Source organism: Oncorhynchus gorbuscha, unplaced genomic scaffold (assembly GCF_021184085.1).
Source record: "Oncorhynchus gorbuscha isolate QuinsamMale2020 ecotype Even-year unplaced genomic scaffold, OgorEven_v1.0 Un_scaffold_6643, whole genome shotgun sequence".
Taxonomy (NCBI): domain Eukaryota; kingdom Metazoa; phylum Chordata; class Actinopteri; order Salmoniformes; family Salmonidae; genus Oncorhynchus; species Oncorhynchus gorbuscha.
Genome location: NW_025750189.1, coordinates 3,102 through 16,839, shown reverse-complemented (window position 1 = coordinate 16,839; position 13,738 = coordinate 3,102). Strand labels below are relative to the sequence as shown.

The 13,738-nt window shown below is 47.4% G+C and overlaps 4 non-coding genes across 4 annotated transcripts; all 4 read left to right on the top strand.

The window, feature by feature from the left end:
• Positions 1-11,167: 11,167 nt before the first annotated feature.
• On the top strand, positions 11,168-11,241 carry trnai-aau. Its single transcript has one exon. It is a non-coding gene; the product is annotated as a tRNA-Ile (tRNA).
• Positions 11,242-11,323: 82 nt separating this feature from the next.
• On the top strand, positions 11,324-11,396 carry trnaf-gaa. Its single transcript has one exon. It is a non-coding gene; the product is annotated as a tRNA-Phe (tRNA).
• A 592-nt stretch (positions 11,397-11,988) lies between these two features.
• Positions 11,989-12,061, top strand: trnaf-gaa. The gene has a single exon. It is a non-coding gene; the product is annotated as a tRNA-Phe (tRNA).
• Positions 12,062-13,087: 1,026 nt separating this feature from the next.
• trnaf-gaa lies at positions 13,088-13,160 on the top strand. Its single transcript has one exon. It is a non-coding gene; the product is annotated as a tRNA-Phe (tRNA).
• The last annotated feature ends 578 nt before the right edge of the window (positions 13,161-13,738 follow it).

Below are 13,738 nucleotides of genomic sequence, written 5' to 3'. Positions count from 1 at the left end.
CTTACTTCTGTCAAGACGTGTTTTAAGTGGTCCGGTTCCGCCCAGGGAGCTTTTGATCTTCTAAAAGAACGTTTTACGTCCGCTCCTATCCTCGTTACTCCTGACGTCACTAGACAATTCATTGTCGAGGTTGACGCTTCAGAGGTAGGCGTGGGAGCCATTCTATCCCAGCGCTTCCAGTCTGACGATAAGGTTCATCCTTGCGCTTATTTTTCTCATCGCCTGTCGCCATCTGAGCGCAACTATGATGTGGGTAACCGTGAACTGCTCGCCATCCGCTTAGCCCTAGGCGAATGGCGACAGTGGTTGGAGGGGGCGACCGTTCCTTTTGTCGTTTGGACAGACCATAAGAACCTTGAGTACATCCGTTCTGCCAAACGACTTAATGCCCGTCAAGCTCGTTGGGCGTTGTTTTTCGCTCGTTTCGAGTTTGTGATTTCTTACCGTCCGGGTAGCAAAAACACCAAGCCTGATGCCTTATCCCGTCTGTTTAGTTCTTCTGTGGCTTCTACTGATCCCGAGGGGATTCTTCCTTATGGGCGTGTTGTCGGGTTGACAGTCTGGGGAATTGAAAGACAGGTTAAGCAAGCACTCACGCACACTGCGTCGCCGCGCGCTTGTCCTAGTAACCTCCTTTTCGTTCCTGTTTCCACTCGTCTGGCTGTTCTTCAGTGGGCTCACTCTGCCAAGTTAGCTGGTCATCCCGGTGTTCGAGGCACTCTTGCGTCTATTCGCCAGCGCTTTTGGTGGCCGACTCAGGAGCGTGACACGCGCCGTTTCGTGGCTGCTTGTTCGGACTGCGCGCAGACTAAGTCGGGTAACTCTCCTCCTGCCGGTCGTCTCAGACCGCTCCCCATTCCTTCTCGACCATGGTCTCACATCGCCCTAGACTTCATTACCGGTCTGCCTTTGTCTGCGGGGAAGACTGTGATTCTTACGGTTGTCGATATGTTCTCTAAGGCGGCACATTTCATTCCCCTCGCTAAACTTCCTTCCGCTAAGGAGACGGCACAAATCATTATCGAGAATGTGTTCAGAATTCATGGCCTCCCGTTAGACGCCGTTTCAGACAGAGGCCCGCAATTCACGTCACAGTTTTGGAGGGAGTTCTGTCGTTTGATTGGTGCGTCCGTCAGTCTCTCTTCCGGGTTTCATCCCCAGTCTAACGGTCAAGCAGAGAGGGCCAATCAGACGATTGGTCGCATACTACGCAGCCTTTCTTTCAGAAACCCTGCGTCTTGGGCAGAACAGCTCCCCTGGGCAGAATACGCTCACAACTCGCTTCCTTCGTCTGCTACCGGGTTATCTCCGTTTCAGAGTAGTCTGGGTTACCAGCCTCCTCTGTTCTCATCCCAGCTTGCCGAGTCCAGCGTTCCCTCCGCTCAAGCGTTTGTCCAACGTTGTGAGCGCACCTGGAGGAGGGTGAGGTCTGCACTTTGCCGTTACAGGGCACAGACTGTGAGAGCCGCCAATAAACGCAGGATTAAGAGTCCAAGGTATTGTTGCGGCCAGAGAGTGTGGCTTTCCACTCGCAACCTTCCTCTTACGACAGCTTCTCGTAAGTTGACTCCGCGGTTCATTGGTCCGTTCCGTGTCTCCCAGGTCGTCAATCCTGTCGCTGTGCGACTGCTTCTTCCGCGACATCTTCGTCGCGTCCATCCTGTCTTCCATGTCTCTTGTGTCAAGCCCTTTCTTCGCACCCCCGTTCGTCTTCCCTCCCCCCCTCCCGTCCTTGTCGAGCGCACCTATTTACAAGGTACGTAAGATCATGGACATGCGTTCTCGGGGACGGGGTCACCAATACTTAGTGGATTGGGAGGGTTACGGTCCTGAGGAGAGGAGTTGGGTTCCGTCTCGGGACGTGCTGGACCGTTCACTTATTGATGATTTCCTCCGTTGCCGCCAGGATTCCTCCTCGAGTGCGCCAGGAGGCGCTCGGTGGTGGGGGGTACTGTCATGTTTTGTCTTAGATTGTCTTGTCATTATGCTTTCCCTTTTGTTCGTTTCCCCCTGCTGGTCTTATTAGGTTCGTTTCCTTTTTCTATCCCCTCTCTCCCCCTTGGACTCCTCTCTCTATCGTTCCGTTCCTGCTCCCAGCTGTTCCTATTCCCCTAATCATCATTTAGTCTTCCCACACCTGTTCCTTATCTTTTCCCCTGATTAGAGTCCCTATTTCTTCCCTTGTTTTCCGTTCCTGTCCTGTTGATCCTTATCTATTGTTCACCGTGCTGTGTCTATGTATGCCCTGTCGTATGGTGTTTCCCTCAGATGCTGCGTGGTGAGCAGGTGTCTGAGTCTGCTACGTTCAAAAATTCCCGAGGCAACCTGCAGTTCTTGATCAAGTCTCCTGTCTGTTCTCGTCATTACGGTTTTATGCCTTTTGTTTGTAAATGTAACCTTACTGGATTAAATACTCTGTTTTCGCCAAAAGCTTTTGGGTCCTCATTCACCTGCATAACAGTGAGGGAGTTTGTTCCTGTCATGCAGGTGAAAGAGGACCCAAAAGCGACTTAACAGAAACAGAGTTTATTTAAGTCCAAACAGGGAATAACAGAAATCCTCTAGACTTGTAGAGGGGAAATAACTGGAGAAGCGGCCACAGACTGCAGGTCGCTTCGGGTAGGCGCAGGCCGTAGTCGACAGAGACACCTGCTCACACGCAGCATCTGATGAAGGCAAAAAAACACGACAGGACAGGGCGATACACAATCACAGCAAAAACACGACAGGACAGGGCGAAACGCAATCACAGCATGGTGAATACAATACAAGGAACCGACGGGACAGGAACGGATCACAAAGGAATAAATAGGGACTCTAATCAGGGGAAAGGATCGGGAACAGGTGTGGGAAGATTAAATGATGATTAGGGGAATAGGAACAGCTGGGAGCAGGAACGGAACGATAGAGAGAAGAGAGAGCGAGAGAGTGAGAGAGGGAGGGGGAGAGAGAGGGATAGAAGGAGGGAAAGAACCAAATAAGACCAGCAGAGGGAAACGAATAGCATGGGGAGCACAGGGACAAGACATGATAATAAATGACAAACATGACAGTACCCCCCCACTCACCGAGCGCCTCCTGGCGCACTCGAGGAGGAATCCTGGCGGCAACGGAGGAAATCATCGATGAGTGAACGGTCCAGCACGTCCCGAGACGGAACCCAACTCCTCTCCTCAGGACCGTAACCCTCCCAATCCACTAGGTATTGGTGACCCCGTCCCGAGAACGCATGTCCATGATCTTATGTACCTTGTAAATAGGTGCGCTCTCGACAAGGACGGGAGGGGGAGGGAAGACGAACGGGGTGCGAAGAAAGGGCTTAACACAGGAGACATGGAAGACAGGATGGACGCGACGAAGATGTCGCGGAAGAAGCAGTCGCACAGCGACAGGATTGACGACCTGGGAGACACGGAACGGACCAATGAACCGCGGAGTCAACTTACGAGAAGCTGTCGTAAGAGGAAGGTTGCGAGTGGAAAGCCACACTCTCTGGCCGCAACAATACCTTGGACTCTTAATCCTGCGTTTATTGGCGGCTCTCACCGTCTGTGCCCTGTAACGGCAAAGTGCAGACCTCACCCTCCTCCAGGTGCGCTCACAACGTTGGACAAACGCTTGAGCGGAGGGAACGCTGGACTCGGCAAGCTGGGATGAGAACAGAGGAGGCTGGTAACCCAGACTACTCTGAAACGGAGATAACCCGGTAGCAGACGAAGGAAGCGAATTGTGAGCGTATTCTGCCCAGGGGAGCTGTTCTGCCCAAGACGCAGGGTTTCTGAAAGAAAGGCTGCGTAGTATACGACCAATCGTCTGATTGGCCCTCTCTGCTTGACCGTTAGACTGGGGATGAAACCCGGAAGAGAGACTGACGGACGCACCAATCAAACGACAGAACTCCCTCCAAAACTGTGACGTGAATTGCGGGCCTCTGTCTGAAACGGCGTCTAACGGGAGGCCATGAATTCTGAATACATTCTCAATAATGATTTGTGCCGTCTCCTTAGCGGAAGGAAGTTTAGCGAGGGGAATGAAATGTGCCGCCTTAGAGAACCTATCGACAACCGTCAGAATCACAGTCTTCCCCGCAGACAAAGGCAGACCGGTAATGAAGTCTAAGGCAATGTGAGACCATGGTCGAGAAGGAATGGGGAGCGGTCTGAGACGACCGGCAGGAGGAGAGTTACCCGACTTAGTCTGCGCGCAGTCCGAACAAGCAGCCACGAAACGGCGCGTGTCACGCTCCTGAGTCGGCCACCAAAAGCGCTGGCGAATAGACGCAAGAGTGCCTCGAACACCGGGATGACCAGCTAACTTGGCAGAGTGAGCCCACTGAAGAACAGCCAGACGAGTGGAAACAGGAACGAAAAGGAGGTTACTAGGACAAGCGCGCGGCGACGCAGTGTGCGTGAGTGCTTGCTTAACCTGTCTTTCAATTCCCCAGACTGTTAACCCGACAACACGCCCATAAGGAAGAATCCCCTCGGGATCAGTAGAAGCCACAGAAGAACTAAACAGACGGGATAAGGCATCAGGCTTGGTGTTCTTGCTACCCGGACGGTAAGAAATCACAAACTCGAAACGAGCGAAAAACAACGCCCAACGAGCTTGACGGGCATTAAGTCGTTTGGCAGAACGGATGTACTCAAGGTTCTTATGGTCTGTCCAAACGACAAAAGGAACGGTCGCCCCCTCCAACCACTGTCGCCATTCGCCTAGGGCTAAGCGGATGGCGAGCAGTTCACGGTTACCCACATCATAGTTGCGCTCAGATGGCGACAGGCGATGAGAAAAATAAGCGCAAGGATGAACCTTATCATCAGACTGGAAGCGCTGGGATAGGATGGCTCCCACGCCTACCTCTGAAGGCGTCAACCTCGACAATGAATTGTCTAGTGACGTCAGGAGTAACGAGGATAGGAGCGGACGTAAAGCGTTCTTTTAGAAGATCAAAAGCTCCCTGGGCGGAACCGGACCACTTAAAACACGTCTTGACAGAAGTAAGAGCTGTGAGAGGGGCAGCAACTTGACCGAAATTACGAATGAAACGCCGATAGAAATTAGCGAAACCTAAAAAGCGCTGCAACTCGACACGTGACCTTGGAACGGGCCAATCACTGACAGCTTGGACCTTAGCGGAATCCATCTGAATGCCTTCAGCGGAAATAACGGAACCGAGAAAAGTAACGGAGGAGACATGAAAAGAGCACTTCTCAGCCTTTACGTAGAGACAATTCTCTAAAAGGCGCTGTAGAACACGTCGAACGTGCTGAACATGAATCTCGAGTGACGGAGAAAAAATCAGGATATCGTCAAGATAGACAAAAACAAAAATGTTCAGCATGTCTCTCAGAACATCATTAACTAATGCCTGAAAAACAGCTGGCGCATTGGCGAGACCGAACGGCAGAACCCGGTACTCAAAATGCCCTAACGGAGTGTTAAACGCCGTTTTCCACTCGTCCCCCTCTCTGATGCGCACGAGATGGTAAGCGTTACGAAGGTCCAACTTAGTAAAGCACCTGGCTCCCTGCAGAATCTCGAAGGCTGATGACATAAGGGGAAGCGGATAACGATTCTTAACCGTTATGTCATTCAGCCCTCGATAATCCACGCAGGGGCGCAGAGTACCGTCCTTCTTTTAACAAAAAAGAACCCCGCCCCGGCCGGAGAAGAAGAAGGCACTATGGTACCGGCGTCAAGAGACACAGACAAATAATCCTCGAGAGCCTTACGTTCGGGAGCCGACAGAGAGTATAGTCTACCTCGAGGAGGAGTGGTCCCCGGAAGGAGATCAATACTACAATCATACGACCGGTGAGGAGGAAGGGAGTTGGCTCGGGACCGACTGAAGACCGTGCGCAGATCATGATATTCCTCCGGCACTCCTGTCAAATCGCCAGGTTCCTCCTGAGAAGTAGGGACAGAAGAAACGGGAGGGATGGCAGACATTAAACACTTCACATGACAAGAAACGTTCCAGGATAGGATAGAATTACTAGACCAATTAATAGAAGGATTATGACATACTAGCCAGGGATGACCCAAAACAACAGGTGTAAACGGTGAACGGAAAATCAAAAAAGAAATAGTCTCACTGTGGTTACCAGATACTGTGAGAGTTAAAGGTAGTGTCTCAAATTTGATACTGGGAAGATGACTACCATCTAAGGCAAACATGGGCGTAGGCCTGTCTAACGGTCTGAAAGGAATGTTATGTTTCCGAACCCATGCTTCGTCCATGAAACAACCCTCAGCCCCAGAGTCAATCAAAGCACTGCATGTAGCACCCGAACCGGTCCAGCGTAGATGGACCGACATAGTAGTACAAGATCTAGATGAAGGGACCTGAGTAGTAGCGCTCACCAGTAGCCCTCCGCTTACTGATGGGCTCTGGCCTCTTACTGGACATGAATTAACAAAATGTCCAGCAACTCCGCAATAGAGGCACAGGCGGTTGGTGATCCTCCGTTCCCTCTCCTTATTCGAGATGCGCATCCCTCCCAGCTGCATGGGCTCAGTCTCAAAGCCAGAGGAGGGAGATGGTTGCGATGCGGAGCAGGGAAACACTGTTGATGCGAGCTCTCTTCCACGAGCCCGGTGACGAAGATCTACCCGTCGTTCTATGCGGATGGCGAGAGCAATCAAAGAATCCACATCTGATGGAACCTCCCGGGAGAGAATCTCATCCTTAACCACTGCGTGGAGTCCCTCCAGAAAACGAGCGAGCAGCGCCGGCTCGTTCCACTCACTAGAGGCAGCAAGAGTGCGAAACTCAATAGAATAATCCGTTATGGACCGTTCACCTTGGCATAAGGAAGCCAGGGCCCTAGAAGCCTCCCTACCAAAAACTGAACGGTCAAAAACCCGAATCATCTCCTCTTTAAAGTTCTGGAATTTGTTAGAGCAATCAGCCCTTGCCTCCCAGATAGCTGTGCCCCATTCTCGAGCCCGGCCAGTAAGGAGTGAAATGACGTAAGCAACCCGAGCTCTCTCTCTAGAGTATGTGTTGGGTTGGAGAGAGAACACAATCTCACACTGCGTGAGAAAGGAGCGGCACTCAGTGGGCTGCCCGGAGTAGCAAGGTGGGTTATTAACCCTAGGTTCTGGAGGCTCGGCAGGCCAGGAAGTAACAGGTGGCACGAGACGTAGACTCTGGAACTGTCCAGAGAGGTCGGAAACCTGAGCGGCCAGGTTCTCCACGGCATGGCGAGCAGCGGACAATTCCTGCTCGTGTCTGCCGAGCATGGCTCCTTGGATCTCGACGGCAGTGTAACGAGCGTCTGAAGTCGCTGGGTCCATTCCTTGGTCGGTTCCTTCTGTCATGCAGGTGAAAGAGGACCCAAAAGCGACTTAACAGAAACAGAGTTTATTTAAGTCCAAAACGGAATAACAGAAATCCTCTAGACTTGTAGAGGGGAAACAACTGGAGAAGCGGCCACAGACTGCAGGTCGCTTCGGGTAGGCGCAGGCCGTAGTCGACAGAGACACCTGCTCACACGCAGCATCTGATGAAGGCAAAAAACACGACAGGACAGGGCGATACACAATCACGGCAAAAACACGACAGGACAGGGCGAAACGCAATCACAGCATGGTGAATACAATACAAGGAACCGACGGGACAGGAACGGATCACAAAGGAATAAATAGGGACTCTAATCAGGGGAAAGGATCGGGAACAGGTGTGGGAAGATTAAATGATGATTAGGGGAATAGGAACAGCTGGGAGCAGGAACGGAACGATAGAGAGAAGAGAGAGCGAGAGAGTGAGAGAGGGAGGGGGAGAGAGAGGGATAGAAGGAGGGAAAGAACCAAATAAGACCAGCAGAGGGAAACGAATAGCATGGGGAGCACAGGGACAAGACATGATAATAAATGACAAACATGACAGCAACATTTTGAAAAAATGATTTTTTTGTCAAAAACTTATCACCCCTTAAAAAAGTGCTTTCTGGACCGTTTTTCGAAATTCTTTCAATTTTTTTGTCAATTACACATGTGTAAGAACTGTATGAATATACTTTTGTCCAATTTTATTATCATATATATATATATATTTTTTACATGCGCATGTGTAATATGTTTTGTCCATTTTCAATATGATTTCATAGGAAGTCAAAAGTCAAAAGTCAAAAATGTCAAAATTTTGTAAAAAACTTCACACACCCTTAATAAAGTGCTTTCTGGACCGTTTTTTCGAAATTCTTTCAAATTCTGTGTCAATTACACACGTATAAGAACTGTATCAACATACTTTAATTGTATTTTATTATCATTTAAAAAAAATGTTTAACTTGTGCATAAGGAATATGATTTGTCCATTTACAATATGATTTCATCGGAAGTCAAAAGTCAAAGTCAAAAGTCACTTTTTTGGGGGCCAAATGCCATAAGAAATTTGACATGCTCGAAAATCCTGCAGAAATGCAAAATTGACTGGCCTGATGAACTCGGGATGGCTGGGCAGTGATAGTTGTTCCTTTCCATCACTCGTTGTGTTGATTTCATCATGTCCATTTGTTTATGTTTTCTCACTTTTGCAAAGTCACTGTGCATTTGCAATGTGGTTCAATGGGCATGTACCATCACGATTTTGTCATGCTATAAAAATCCTGCAGGAATGCAAAATTGACTGGCCTGATGAACACAGGATGGCCTGGCAGAGATAGTTGTTCCTTTCCATCACTCGTTGTGTTGATTTCATCATCATTTTGTGATGTTTTTTCACTATAGAATCATATTGCAAATGCACGTGCAACTAGTAACCCAAATATAAAAATATGGTTGTAAATGCATTTACCAGGACTCCTATTGTCCATGCCCGCTATGGGAGTACCCTACTACGGCCCTCTATCTATGGGGGCCGTCCTGAGTGCTTTATGGACTGTTTAAAATATTCTGATGGATACGCATTGTTGTGCAACTGGTGATTGAAAATAGGCACCTGGTAACCCAAAAATAAAAATATGGTTGTAAATGCATTTACCGGTCATTCTGATATTAATGCCCGCTATGGGAACACAGGATGGCCGGGCAGTGATAGTTGTTCCGTTCCATCACTCGTTGTGTTGATTTCATCATGTCCATTTGGTGATGTTTTTTCACTATACAATCATATTGCAAGTGCACATGCATTTGCAATATGGTTCAATGGGCATTTACCATATGAAATTTGACAAGCTCAAAAATGCTAAATTGACTGGCCTGATGAACACAGGATGGCCGAGCAGTGAGAGTTGTACCTTTCCATCACTCGTTGTGTTGATTTCATCATGTCCATTTGTTTATGCTTTCTCACTTTTGCAAAGTCACTGTGCATTTGCAATATGGTTCAATGGGCAGGTACCATCACGAATTTGTCATGCTATAAAAATCCTGCAGGAATGTGAAATTGACTGGCCCGATGAACTCGGGATGGCTGGGCAGTGATTCTGGTTCATCTCAATGGCTCGTTAGGGTTGATTTCAGAATGTCACTTTTGGTGATGGTACCTCACTGTTTAAACATATTGCAAATGGACAAGAGTCACCAGCAAGTCACCGTCCATCAGTCAATTAGATATCATTCTGACACCAAACTGATACCAATTGACACCAAACCCACTTTTTCCAACTCGTTTTGTAGCCAACTATCACATACTTCAGAGCTGGCCCAAAATTCACAACGCCTTCGGTTCAAACCATAAAAAAACATAAAACACGTAGTTACGTTCTAGCTGCGGGTCCATTTCTTATGTTACGTGTAGACCTTGCTGAGGCGACCCCGAATCCCAAGTTTCGGCTCGATCGGTCATTTGGTGTCCGAGCAAAACCCTAATTGGTGCTGAAAATCCACTTTTTTCCATGACTTGCTACGGGGTCCTTGAATGAGCTATCGGACAGAAACGTTGGGGTCTGTCTATATGGGACGAGACGGTCGCAATGCACCTAGTCTTGCGACTCTGGGACATTTCTAAATGTCGCCATTTTCGTGATGCAAAAATGAATAGAAGTCATTGCAAATGTATGAAGCTGTTTCTCGGTCCGAGAACTGTCTAGAGTCACGTAACTCACCACGCACTATCGACCGGAGGTCTAGAACAGGATTCTAAAGTTTCGGGAACTCTAGGTCCGACGGTTCTTTAAAAGTTCCAACAAGGTTAAATAATGCAGGCAGTGTATGTCTCTACGCACCCCAATGGGTCCCTACTTCCAAGCAGGCAGGCAGGGTATGGATAAACACTTTTAGGGTGATTTTAACCCGGTTGGTCCAGGAAGCTTAGAATCAACACAGGTAGGAGGACCTTAGGAACGTACCTGAGGTCGAATTGTGCTTCTCACCCTAACAGTTCTCTCACTGTCACCCAAAACAAATGACATTTAGGGCTAGGCTTAATTTTAGGCCTACTTTTTCCCATGGTCACTGCGCTTAGACCGAGCGAGCTACGGCGAGCTACGGGGATATCTCGTTGAACTCGGCACAGCCTAGGGATTATGGTAATGCCATTGCCTGCTCTTTGTGTCTTTAAGCACCGCACTTTTTCACTCCATCCTTGCTGTGTGTGTGTGTGAGAGCTTTTCTTTGACATCTGTTGGGAGAAATGACTGATTTACAGTTCAGGAGGGTTATCTATTCACACATATGAAGTTTAGGAAGGATGTGACTTTTTTATCCCTTCAAAACAGACAGTGTGACCCAATTAAAGGCACTTCCGGTTGGCACAGGAAGCTATAAGTAAACACATGTCTTGATTCACATAGCCACTTACAGAATCCTGAGTTTTAAGTCTTTAAGTTAAGAATTGACTGATCTACACAGGGTTGAATGCACTATGTCTATCAAACTGCAGGCGGTGTATGGATAAACACTGATAAGGTGTTTTCAACCACTACCATGATAGTTTCTTGTCATTGTTTACATGACAGTAGGTTGTCGTAAGACAAGGCTGCATGAAGTGTGAACTGGAGTTTTCTTGGATCCATAAAACAATGTGCTTTTGGAGAATGTGGGCATCGATCCCACTACCTCACGCGTGCAAAGCATTTGAGCTAATTCCCCAGCCGTTTGGAATTTCCGCAAGAAGCAACCAAGTCTTGTCAGGCTATGCTGTTGGTGGACTTGTTTGTTGACGTGCCAGCACTTGCAGAGGCTCAGTGCATTTAAACAATTGAGCAAAATAGCAAATTGCCGGTTAGCTCAGTTGGTCAGACTGTGGTGCTAATAACGGTAAGGTCATGGGTTCGATCCCCATACTGGCTATTATGTACATTTTGAGTGTCAAAATTATGAGTCACATGCATGTAAATTGTCAAGGGTGCCACAGAATTATTTTGAGTCAATTGCCGGAATAGCTCAGTTGGGAGAGCATTAGACTGAAGATCTCAAGGTCCCTGGTTCGATCCCGGGTTTCGGCATCTGTATTTTTTCTTTCTTTATGCTCTGGCTTCAAGGAAACTTTCCACAGCTTTGTTTGTGGGCCTCAATGGTGTGTGCTACGCTGCTCCTCTGAAAGTAAGTAATGTCTTGCTTTTTCATCTGACATTTTGACATCAGTGTTACATTAAAGTTGCTTGTCATTGCTACATGACAGTAGGTTGTCGTAAGACAAGGCTGCATGAAGTGTGAACTGGAGTTTTCTTGGATCCATAAAACAATGTGCTTTTGGAGAATGTGGGCATCGATCCCACTACCTCACGCGTGCAAAGCATTTGAGCTAATTCCCCAGCCGTTTGGAATTTCCGCAAGAAGCAACCAAGTCTTGTCAGGCTATGCTGTTGGTGGACTTGTTTGTTGACGTGCCAGCACTTGCAGAGGCTCAGTGCATTTAAACAATTGAGCAAAATAGCAAATTGCCGGTTAGCTCAGTTGGTCAGACTGTGGTGCTAATAACGGTAAGGTCATGGGTTTGATCCCCATACTGGCTATTATGTACATTTTGAGTGTCAAAATTATGAGTCACATGCATGTAAATTGTCAAGGGTGCCACAGAATTATTTTGAGTCAATTGCCGGAATAGCTCAGTTGGGAGAGCATTAGACTGAAGATCTCAAGGTCCCTGGTTCGATCCCGGGTTTCGGCATCTGTATTTTTTCTTTCTTTATGCTCTGGCTTCAAGGAAACTTTCCACAGCTTTGTTTGTGGGCCTCAATGGTGTGTGCTACGCTGCTCCTCTGAAAGTAAGTAATGTCTTGCTTTTTCATCTGACATTTTGACATCAGTGTTACATTAAAGTTGCTTGTCATTGCTACATGACAGTAGGTTGTCGTAAGACAAGGCTGCATGAAGTGTGAACTGCAGCTTTCTTGGATCCACAAAAAAATGTGCTTTTGGGGAATGCGGGCATCGATCCTACTACCTATAGCATGCTAAGCAAACACAATACCAATTGATCAAATTCCCCAGCTGTTTGGAATTGCCACAAGGAGCAACCAAGCGTGTCCAGTCTTGTCAGGCTATGCTGTTGGTGGACTTGTTAGTTTGCGCTCCAGCACCTGCAGAGGCTCGGTGCATCTCAACAATTGTGCTCTGTAGCCAGCGGCCGGTTAGCTCAGTTGGTTAGAGTGTGTGATACGCTGCTCTCTGAAAGTAAGTAATGTCTTTCTTTTTCATCTGACATTGTGACATCAGTGTTACATGAGAGTTTCTTGTCATTGTTACATGACAGTTTCTTGTCATTGTTTACATGACAGTAGGTTGTCGTAAGACAAGGCTGCATGAAGTGTGAACTGGAGTTTTCTTGGATCCATAAAACAATGTGCTTTTGGAGAATGTGGGCATCGATCCCACTACCTCACGCGTGCAAAGCATTTGAGCTAATTCCCCAGGCGTTTGGAATTTCCGCAAGAAGCAACCAAGTCTTGTCAGGCTATGCTGTTGGTGGACTTGTTTGTTGACGTGCCAGCACTTGCAGAGGCTCAGTGCAGTTCAACAATTGAGCAAAATAGCAAATGGCCGGTTAGCTCAGTTGGTCAGAGTGTGGTGCTAATAAAGGTAAGGTCATGGGTTCGATCCCCATACTGGCTATTATGTACATTTTGAGTGTCAAAATTATGAGTCACATGCATGTAAATTGTCAAGGGTGCCACATAATTATTTTGAGTCAATTGCTGGAATAGCTCAGTTGGGAGAGCATTAGACTGAAGATCTGAAGTTCCCTGGTTCGATCCCGGGTTTCGACATCTGTATTTGTTCTTTCTTTATGCTCTGGCTTCAAGGAAACTTTCCACAGCTTTGTTTGTGGGCCTCAATGGTGTGTGCTACGCTGCTCCTCTGAAAGTAAGTAATGTCTTGCTTTTTCATCTGACATTTTGACATCAGTGTTACAGTAAAGTTGCTTGTCATTGCTACATGACAGTAGGTGGGGCTATTGCATCTCCTACTGGTCTGCTTGCTGGGGAGAATGAAGATCTGTGTGTGTCTGGTGTAAATTGAAGTTTTTACTGGCGTAAATGAAGATTTGTGAGACTCAAATCGTGTGCATGAAATACGTTTGATATTCAGTCGGGGACTAATATCGGTATGAAAGAGGCTTGGGGACTATTGGATAAGAAACTAATAATAAAAATAAAATGGGGACTATTGGATAAGAAACTAATAATAAAAAATAAAATAAAAATGTAAGCTAACAATTGGGCATAGAAGTTAAAGATGTAATCAGATAAAACATATGAGAAATTGTTTGTTAACCAAGCCTGTATGTCCAGGATTTTATGCATTACAGGTGAACTACAGGTGAAGTCACTCAATCCAGTCCCAG